General features: G+C 47.3%; 1 non-coding gene across 1 annotated transcript; it reads right to left on the bottom strand.

Annotated features, from left to right (window-relative positions):
- Window positions 1-6858: 6858 nt before the first annotated feature.
- TRNAI-AAU (transfer RNA isoleucine (anticodon AAU)) lies at window positions 6859-6932 on the bottom strand. Its single transcript has one exon. It is a non-coding gene; the product is annotated as a tRNA-Ile (tRNA).
- Window positions 6933-9119: the final 2187 nt, after the last annotated feature.

Below are 9119 nucleotides of genomic sequence, written 5' to 3'. Positions count from 1 at the left end.
GTCCACCTAACTACACTCGGGCAGGTTCAGCACTTCGAGGCGTATGTCACTAAGTGTACTGGTGACAGTACACTTGTACAGAGGCACTGTACACATATTAAAGCAACTGTAAACAGAGAAGAAGGTACCATTTGGGGTTTGGAGATTCCTGTGTTTCAGGCTGAAAAGAACATCAGTGCAAGGTACAGGAGATCAAGTATTTCAAAACCATAAAAACCAAGTGAAAATAATTGTTTAAGATGATACAGGTTTTGTGAGAAATAGGATGAGGCTAAGCAACTGCAAAATGTGCAGATCATTCACGTGCAGTTAAAGACCATTCTAAAGCGATTAGACTGGAAGTCAATACTTCTGAGAAAGAATTAAAGTCATTCTAGAGGTGATGAAAAGCCCGCCTTGCTGGCAGTAGGTCTGTTTCCATCAACACCTTGATGTGACCCAAAAGTGTTGTAATATTTAGGCATCTAACAGTGTAAATACCACTAATCTAAAAGGCCAGCGATGTTCTTTCATTTCAAATGTTACATGCTGCTGGAGGATAGAACCAACCAGGAATCTCTCAATCAAAAAATACGCTTTTGAAAATGCATGTTCCTTGAAGTATCCCCAGACTAAATAAAAATGCCGACTATATTTGGGAAATACCCAAGCATCTCAGTTTAGAAATTTGGACAGAGTGATTTTGCACTAGATATTTCAGTTTATCTATTAAAAGTCCAAACCAAAACAGATTGGCCTGACTCAGATTTGGGGTTTTCGTGTGATTCCCTTTAAGATCAACAACTTTACCTGACTGAGGACAGGAAAAATCCCAAATGTCCAAAGTTAAAATGGGGAAATCAGAGCAATTCCCTACTGTCAAAAGGAGTGCATTTTCACTGACTGAAATATATGCATTTTGGTTTTTCAAGTGTCAAGATTGCCTTTGCTGGCATTTTTGGTTTCAAGGGGAATTTAGAGCCTGAAGCCTTGGACAGCACTGTTTCTCTTGGAGAGTCAGAGGCAAATTCAACTAGGTAGAGACTGTCATCTCACTTGTGGAAACTTCGTGACAGAAGTTTCTGGGAGTCTAAGCAGTTGTATCTTCACAGACCTCTATATCTTCCTCCTTCCCCTCCCTAGCTTGCCTGGGTTTATATATTTCTGATCACCCGGCAGGTTTATGGCTCTTTTGGCAGGAGGCCATCACCAGTGTTGCAAGAGAGAACGAGGCTATTTGGGACTCCTGCCACCCTCTGCTGACCTTCCCTCCCTTATTATAATCATGACATTTCCCCCAAACTTCTTCCCAACTGGCAGGCAATAGCCCAAATCCACAGTCAGGTTTGTCTTTGATTGTTGAAGAGGGAATAGAATGTACCGCTGTAGTCAGAAAACCAAACTGGCCTGGAAGAGAGGCACAGTCTCCCTCTGTGAAGCCCACCCTAGCTAGGAACGTCATCCAAGAGCTGAAGGCAGTGACATGTTGGGCTTCTCTGGTTATTCATCTCGGCAGAGTCACTCTTTCCTCATTAAAAAAAATAAACTTCAAACCAGCCAGCTTGCCTTCAGCAGCTCCTTCCCAGAATAGCTAAACGGAGACAAAATGAGATAAGCAAGTGGGTACAGGCAGTGGAACCTCTTTCTTATCCTCGTTGCCTACAAAATACCAGTTGTAGTACCTCAGATTCCTTTCTTAAAAAGCAAATATTATCATAAGTGCTCTTGAAGAAAGGCCCTGATCAGCATACCTGCCAAAATATACCATAATAACTTATTATCTATCTGCTGCCTCAACACCAGTTGCTTAGAGCCTCAGCTGCTTAAAGGAGAACTTGCCCTTCACATTGCTAGCAGTTACTGCAAACCTGTCTGTTCCAGAGCAAAGCTGGAGAAGAGCAGAAGTCTATACACATGAAAGGAAAAAATCCAATTTCCTCATTGAAAACAATATTGGGCAGAAATTACCACTTTAAGAAGTTCTAACACCATAGGAAGTCTCAGCATGCTTTCTGTCTAGTAGAAAAATTAATACTTTAAATAGATTCTAGTGGCTAATATTTTTAACTCCTCTGCAAACCTTTTTTGCTGGCATTCACCCACACTAGAAGGTGTGCCGATGAGCCCAACAGGTGGGTGCTCTATGGGTAGGATATAGTAAGAGAACCATTCTGTGTGTGGAGAGAGGTTTCTGTAGCACTTCTCTGTGGATTTTCAAGAGAGCTTCCTAATTAGAATCAGTATTTTCCCTTTTTGTACAGATGAGGAAAGACAGACATGAAGAACTGAAGTCTTAGGCATGGAGTCAAAAAGCAGAATTGAGAACTTGTATGCTCATTTGTCCTTTAATTCTTAGTCAGATGCTGAGTGCATGCTGCCTTGGTTTTGCTGAAGTGAAATACTTTGTGGCAAAATACAGAATTATATTTGTTTTGCCTCTGTTCAGCTTTTCAACTTGTATATATAAGGGTAAAACCAGAAAAGTCATGCTTAAGTGGGATGAAGAAAGACTTTCTCCTTAAAAAACAGTTTTAATAATTCAAGAGCAACGATTTCGCCATCAAAAAACTGTTCTTACTGAAAACAATGATAGCATACATTAACAAGCTAGCAAAACCCATTGGGCCCGTGAAAATTGTCTGTGCCTTTCCTCTATGCATCAGATAAATTGCTCCTCGAACCGTATTTTCTTCGACTCTGCCATTCACCCAGCCCCATTCCGTGACCTCCAGGGGAATTCTCCACCAAGTCAACACACGGAAACATACAACCCGCTCTAGCTGAAAAGCAAGCGGCTTTCAAGCACAAGACATGACACACCTGTCCCTGCGGCTGTACACTGACCAGAGGCTGGAATCCTCTCTGGCTGAGGGAGAAAGCCACAGAAACTCAAAATTCCTTTTCATGCCTGGCTTGGGACCCCCAGCAAAGCCTTGGCTGCACTTTGCAGACTGAACCACTTCTCAGCAACGCAGCCCGAGCAGCAGAAGCCACAGCTGAAGACCGTTCTGGTAAGTGTTGTTTCAAGGGTACCATGTCAGATGTTCATTTCTTCAAACTAGCCCACCCTGAGGGTTGCCCCGCACCCCGGCAGCATGAGCCACGAGCCCCTAGCTCAGCCCAGGGCCAGGCTGGCAGGGAGCAGCAGCAGCAGCGGTGCTGCCCTGCTTGCTCTGCTCATGCTGCGCCTTCACCGTTCCTGTAACGGCCAGTGCATCCAAGGAGGGAGCACAAGCTGCTGGTTACCACCAGGGATTTCATGTCAGGACCATGGGATCTTCATCTGTGTCTTCCCTTCTCCGGTTTGGATTTAAGCATAGGACAAGACAATTTCTCTCCTGAAAGCATTAGGAAGCCAAATCAGAGTGTGCTTCAGCCTGCATCTCCGTGTAGCATTTTAACCATGTAACAGAAAAGCAGATGATTTGCTTCCAGAGAGTGCAATGGCTATCCACCAGTGTGACTCAGATAAGCCTCAGAGACAACTTTTGACAGCTACACTGTCTGTTCAGGGGCATGAGAAGGCATGATCAGCCCTGGTCCTACCAAACATCAGAGACATGTCACTTGCTCTCCCTCTCTGGGGCAGCACATTTTCCCCGCAGCAGCCTGAGGATGCAGAGCTCCAGGCTACCCCCATTGCCCTTCGCTGTTCCTTACAGTATTGGTTAATGACGAAGATGACATAGCACAATATATTCATTCTTTGTCTTTAGAATTCTATTCCTCTTCATCTCCTAAAAATAAGGAAATTCACACCCAGACTTACTGCCAAAGGCACTCTCTAGCTTACTTTCCTTGTGAAACACTGATCAGATACTGATTAAACTGAACATTTGTTGTACCTCACCACAAGGAAAGAAAGCTTACACCGGATCGGTGTATAGCTATAGCTACTCTTGCTAATTGGGAAAGAAGTTTATTCTTTGTAAAACCAGCACAAATACACACCAGAAGCCAGACGTTTTCACACTTACATTCCACCTGGTTCTACACGGTATGTGTTTAAATGAGAATTTGGTGACCTCTGCCCAGCCCTGCCTTACGGTGGGCATTGCTGGTGCATCCTTCCACAATGACAGAAGGACCGTTCGGCTATTTAAATGTACTAACTCTGCAGGCAGGCGTTAGTTCAGAACTGAGGGAGACAGCACCAGATACTTTATTTATGAAGCTACTCAATCCTTTTGTACAGTATCTCAAGGGCAAAAAGGTTTGATTCCTGTTCGAGTCCAGCCCATGGCACTTGCTTGGGTTTTAAGGCATTACCCAGATTTCTTTATGCTTCATTTTAGCGATTGCTTTTGAAAATGTACAAATTTAAAGAAAACCTTTCTCCAGTTTCAGCAGTAAGTGTAGTTACCCTGTTCTGATGTGAACTGCAAGACAAAAATCCAGCGCGCTTGTTATTTCAGTTGCAAAGAAAAAAACCCACCCTGGAAGCCAGCATCCCGCTCACGTGGTCCCCTTTCCTGAATAACCTCTGTTCTGAGGCGCGAGAGGGCCGGAACAGGGGCTGGTTGTTGGGCTTTTGCTTGCATCTCCCAGCTCCCTTCAGCCAGCTCCCGGCTCGGCGGGGCTGCCCGTGCCCATTCAGCCGTTCTTGGCCTGCGGCCCCTTCCTGGGGCTGTTTCTATGGCATTTCCTCACCCCCCGCCCACCTGCATCTCTGCTCACAACAGCATTAAATGAAGGGCTTTGTCTGGGCTTGTGACAGACTCGGGCTCTGTGGTGGCACTGCCATTTTTTCTAGTGCATGGAAGGCAGACACCACACTCACCAGTTTTAAGCAACGGTTAAGCTTCACCTATGATAACAGCATTAATGCTTACACTGTTTCACACAAATTAATCTGAGGAAAAACCCCTTCCACCACATCTTGCCTTTGATTGCAGTAATGTTGCTTCTGGATTGTATTTGTGTGCTACTCTGTTGATACACCAGATGAATTCTCGCTGATCAGATTTTCACCATAATTAAGACCCCTAACGGAAAACTGAATGAATAAAGCACACTGATGGCAAGACACTTAAGATTCTCTAGGAATAAACACGAGAAAATATAAAATTAACTTGCAATGTGGCCAGAAAAGAAAATGCTTCAGAACATTCCTGAGTGAATGAATACAGCCCCGAGTTGTTCTGGGTAGCTTCAGCTGTTTGAACTTAAGAGCCCTCCTAGTTTCATGCATCAAAGGAAATGCAGTCATTTCAGCGAAGAATATGAAACTAATTAGCTGATTTGGTCTGTATAACTCTAAAATGCAATAGTTAATAAATGAAACAGTGACAGAAGGAAGGGGTTTGGCTAGGAGTCGTTAGAAGGTTCCTCCTCAGCTGTCAGTGTTCCGCGCTGTCGCAGGCAGAGAGGAAGGTTCGCCCCCTCCATCGTGGGCTGCTGTGGGCCGAGGAGCTGTGCTTCACTCCACGCAGCAACCAACACCCGCCCTGCCCCAACGCCGTGCAATCCGATTGCAGGTTAAACAAAACACCGAGCAGTAACCCCAGACTATGCCCCAGCATCTGCCACTGCAGACCAGTCCAAATGGCAATGCCTCTGCCACCCTCGCAGGAGCATTATTCCAGTGCATGGGCTGGTTTGTTTAATCTCTTCTTTTATTCTCCCACTAGTTTTGAGGTTGAAGAATGGGCTCTGGAATGACTCCCCTAGGGACAATGGCTGACCCTCACAATCTGACAACCATCTGCTGAAATTAAATTTAGGGAAAAAGTGCCCATATAAAGCTGCTCGCCAAAAACAAAAAACCTACGTGGAATGTAAGCGATCCAAACCAAACTGAAAAAGTGACCAAACAGCCATTGCATCGCCTTTGTTTATAGCAAGGACTTTGCTATATAAAAACATAGCTGCAATAAAATTCTGATTCCTAATGTGGGAAACATAAACCAAAACAATATTATTCACAGATAATTTTTCCCACCCCCGAAACAAAACACCTTGCCCTTCCTCCTTTCATTTACTTTAAAATGAATGTCATTATTTGCAGTCAAGTCACAACCACTCTAAGTGGACCCAAAGGAATTGACGAGGATCATTGAGTGGAGCAGCAGGACAGGTCAAACCAGCACCACATTACTCCCCCTTGACACCTGATGGAGTCATGACAGCAGTTTGCATGCTAGATAACATGAATATATTCATCTGTATGATTTAGAAATTACATCGTGACTTTGGAATGACACTTCTTATGTGCCCTTGTACCTGGGCAACACTGCGGGGAAGATGCGATGTCAAAACTCTGACTTTGATGTGACTGTCACTGGTTTTCTTCTTTTTTTATTACCACTTATTTTGAACCAAACCCTGCAGTTGGAAGAAGCGTTAAGCAACAAGCCTGGAGAGTGAAGGTGCACATTAGCAAATTTGTGAAAGAAATCAATAGGATGCTGTTAACTCCAGACATTTTCCCAGAGAAGCTGTGGGCTGTCTGTGTGCAGCTCCAGTAATGAATCCACTGGTTGCAACAAGGAAAACATTTGCACTAGAAAGTTTCCCTCCTCTGGAGAAATCCCACTTCAGTTCAGAGGTAAATAGGACAAAAATAATATCTGTCTGGAGCTTCTGAGAGAAGTTTGAGAGAGAAGACACCCTCGGCCACCTCAGCCGCTCTTGCAGGCTCACTGCTCGATATATCAGAGCATCACACCTCAGCCTGGATTTGTTTCTCAGCCCTGGCTCCCTGGGCACGGGCCCCTCCCACATCCCGCCCTGCCCCCCAGCCCCGGACCCCGCTCTCCGCTCAGGGGAACCGGAGCGGAAAAAAAAATAACAGAAGAAAATTAAAAAAAAAAAAAAACACTTTCCCCGTGGGCCCCCCAGCAGGGCTCAGGGCTCTGCTCCCCTCCCGGGCAAAAGGAGTGGCCCGTACGGGGATCGAACCCGCGACCTTGGCGTTATTAGCACCACGCTCTAACCAACTGAGCTAACCGGCCCGTCGGCAGGGCTGTTGCAGGAAACCGCCTCATGACCGCGCCCGGGAGCAATGCTGCCCCCGGCCGGGGCAGGGGCACCGGCGTGGCCGTTACCGGGGGGAAGCAGAGCAGGGCTGCGGGGCGAGCCTCCGCCGGCTCCATCCTGGGAGCTTTTCCACGCGCCTGACAGCCTCCAGGCCCGCCCTCACGGCAGATGCTGCTCTGCACGGGATGCGGGCAGGGATGCGGGCAGGGATGCGGGCAGGGATGCCTCCCAGGCTGCCTTCCCGCCCGAGTCACCCCAGCGGCCGAGCAGAACCCAGCGCGGGCAGCAGCAGGAGCGAGGCGAAGAGCGGAGCCGCGCGGCGCTGGCCGGCCCCTGCCAAAACCCACCCAGCAGAGCTGAATGGAGCAGCCTGGGAGGATACAGAAACACTGGGAAGAGCTATACAGAATGCCTTTTTATCTCTATTTTCTTAATAATCAATGATTTCTAGTCTAAAACGTTAGATTTTCTGACTTACACTGTAACAAAAATCACACTTTTCAAATGCTCGGTCTTCTTGGAAGAGCTTATGATGGGGAAAAACCCAAGGAATGTCAGTGTTGCAACTTCAGATGAGACACTGACTCAGGATCGCTGGGGACGACTGCAGCCAGGTTCTTCTGCTTCATTCTCACCCTTGCGGTCAGTGCCCACATACCTTCCTCCCGCCTCACCCACACCGCCAGTGCCCCTCCAGTGCTGTTAGCCCACCTGCTACCAGCACTTTCCTCAAAGATCCACCACATTCCCCAAGAATCATTTTGCCTAGCTTTGTCAAAGTCCTTCATCCCTAGGAGCTGATCAAACAACTCACATCCCATTCCTCTTCAGCCACGCCAGCCCTCACACCTCTGTCTCCCAGTCCTGCCGTATTCCTCAGGACCATCAGCCCATGCCCAGTCACCTCTCCCTCTGCAGAGAGGAGCATTTGCCCTCTCATCTCTGCACCCTTCTCCCAGGATGTGCAACTATCTTTGCCTTTTGCAACAGCATATAGAGCCATTACCATACGTGAGCACCATCCCTTGATACTCCAGCTGCTGCTTCTCCTTGTCTAATTGAACCTCTTGTTCACACCATCACCTGTTATCCACTGTGGACATCTTTCTCTTCACACCCCTACAGAAGGGCAGCAGGCAGTTTTATAGAAAACTAAATTATGAGGGGCCCCAGGCTGCAGTACAGATGCAGCGGTATTTGAATAGTAGGTGACAAGCTTTGCTGTCCAAGTGCTAACCTGGCCAAAAGTCACACAAAGTACATGACCTCTTTCACTCTTGGGGCCTTATTTCATCAGCCCAGGACACTTTCCTGCAGGCTGGCTGGGGCCCCCAAACAGAGGAAGGAGCATGGGGCAAGCTGGGAAAGGGGAAGACTCCAAACTCATCTCTCCTTCCCCTTGCCTGTCCAATCCCTGCGAAGCAGCAACCAGCCAGCTGCCAGGAAGCATGCATGCTCCGGGATCCTGACAGCCAGCTGTATCTTCTGGGAAACATCACCCTGTGTCAGACTAAACTCACTCAAACATACAACAGCAAGGTCACATCTTGAATCTTAAGGCAAAGCTGAGAAGTGAAAGGGCAGAAAGGAAAAATCTCTCCCAAAGCAGCTGCAGCATAAGCGGTGCATGCGGTCTGGGCAGCCTCGGGCCGACAGACAGAGCGTAAGTGGCAGGTATGGGAAGAGCAGGCTTCCGTCCCTGTGTCTGGCACACAGATTATCAGTCTGGTTCTTGGTAAAAAACAGTTACCCTTTTTTTTTTGGTCAGTTACTCCACAAAGAGCAAGGAAGCAGGGATGAGGGTGAATCATCTTTCTGGCCTTCCTGCTCAGAATATCACCAGGAGTAGCTCAAAGCAGTAATGTATTGCCTCTTAATCCATAGCTGTACACCATTGTTTTGTAATTAAAACTGGTCCAATTATACAATGCTAAGGTAGAAAATCTCTGTGCCCTTTGGCTATTTCTTCCCACTGCCTCCTCCGAGCCAGGTGGTGGGGTTTCCCGCCGGCTGGTGACCAAGCCCACCAGCAGGATGGGGGAGAGGATCAGAAAAGTGAGAAAACTCGTGGGCTGGGATAAGGACAGCTCAACGGGCAAAGCCAAAGCGGCGTGCCCAAGCAGAGCCACCCGAGGAATCCCTTCCCCCTGCCACGGCAGGCA

The sequence above is a fragment of the Falco peregrinus genome, chromosome 4, assembly GCF_023634155.1.
Source record: "Falco peregrinus isolate bFalPer1 chromosome 4, bFalPer1.pri, whole genome shotgun sequence".
Lineage (NCBI taxonomy): Eukaryota > Metazoa > Chordata > Aves > Falconiformes > Falconidae > Falco > Falco peregrinus.
The sequence above is the reverse complement of the archived record's forward strand: the minus strand, read 5'-3'. Positions and strand labels throughout refer to the sequence as shown.